Source organism: Bison bison, unplaced genomic scaffold, assembly GCF_000754665.1.
Source record: "Bison bison bison isolate TAMUID 2011002044 unplaced genomic scaffold, Bison_UMD1.0 scf7180017854475, whole genome shotgun sequence".
Taxonomy (NCBI): domain Eukaryota; kingdom Metazoa; phylum Chordata; class Mammalia; order Artiodactyla; family Bovidae; genus Bison; species Bison bison.
In genome coordinates, this window is record NW_011485048.1 from 4,533 (window position 1) to 6,021 (window position 1,489).

General features: G+C 39.6%; 1 long non-coding RNA gene across 1 annotated transcript in view; it reads right to left on the reverse strand.

Moving 5' to 3' along the window:
* Nucleotides 1-795: 795 nt before the first annotated feature.
* Nucleotides 796-1,489, reverse strand: part of LOC105000839 — a 977-nt gene continuing 283 nt past the window's right edge. Inside the window, exon 2 of the long non-coding RNA XR_826791.1 lies at nucleotides 796-1,238. This is a non-coding gene — a long non-coding RNA (uncharacterized LOC105000839). The remainder of the gene's footprint in view (nucleotides 1,239-1,489) is intronic.

Sequence of the window (1,489 nt, forward strand, 5' to 3'; positions counted from 1 at the left end):
TCACTACAAGTCAGATATGACTGAGCGACTTCACTTTCACTTTTCACTTTCATGCATTGGAGAAGGAAATGGCAACCCACTCCAGTGTTCTTGCCTGGAGAATCCCAGGGACGGGGAGCCTGGTGGGCTGCCATCTATGGGGTCGCACAGAGTTGGACACGACGAAGTGACTTAGCAGCAGCAGCAGCAAGGTACCTATTGTACTTAGAATCTATTTACGTGTCTGTTTCTCCTTGGATGTGACCTCTAAAATAGTGATTATGTCTTAATATATTTTTACACCCCCAGCATCTAGGACATACTAGACATACAATAAATGTTTGTTGAACAAATAAATGGATGGATAAAGATGAAAAACTAAACTATTCCGGATGGATAAAGATGAAGAACTAAACTATTCCTTTCACAAGTATTTGAGTGCCTACAATGTGGTAGATACTATTCAAGTATAAGAAAGTAGCCAGAAATTTTTGCCTGTAAGACAATTAGAACCTTGGACACAGGGTTCTATTTTAAGCCTCTTTCAGCATTTTATCTGTGGAAACTGTCCAAATGAGCCCCTTGTTTGCTTATTCCCTCTTTAGGTTAGAACCACTTGTCTGATGTTTACAAGCGAGTGGCATTATGAGAATGAATGGCAGTGGGAAAGCACAATGCACTTAGTCCGTTCCCATAAATGTGCTTTAAGAGTCCAGACTCAATTTCATAGTCACCTTATCTTTATCAATTTCCAGAGAATATAACTTAAAGAGTTGGCAGATGAGAGAACAGTAAATGAAGACAAAGCCAAAGTGATTCTGTCAATAAATACTTTAATGAGAACTGAGGTCTTGTAACATACATAGCAGTAACTGCCCTGGCCTATGCCTTTTGCTCTAGCCCAAGTCTGGGGCTAACAAACTACATTTAACCCACATTTGAAGAGAAGGCCATTTTGAGTATCATCCATCAGTATCCATCTTCACAGAAGATACCAATCTGGGGCCAGAGTCTCAATGTTAATACTTCCTCTCAGGGAACAGTTCACATGGCAACACAAACACATGAGCAATTTTGAACCATCCTATCATTCTTCCACCAGAAGGGCCTTGGGAGACCAATGGTTCAGTAAACACTTACAACTTGATCAAAATACATCAGAACACAGAAAAAAGGGGAAAGAGAGTAGAAAGGTTGGCAGGGTTTGGCTCACATCCTTAGATTTGAAGCCTCTTGAGCTGCTCATATGTAATAAAAAACTGAAGAGTAAGTCATGGAAGATCACTGGAATGATACTGAAAGTCAAACCTGGTTATAAATTGTACACTGCATTCTCTTACTGGGATACTTAGGCTCTGCTATTCTAAGTTGTACTTGCTTAAAAGTCTTTTTTCAAACTACATCTGGCAAATCAAGCATGTGTTGAGTGCCCATCATACACCCATTTTGATTGCTGGCATTTAGCAATAAAAGCATATTAAAAGTCTAACATACTTCTATTCTTTAGGGG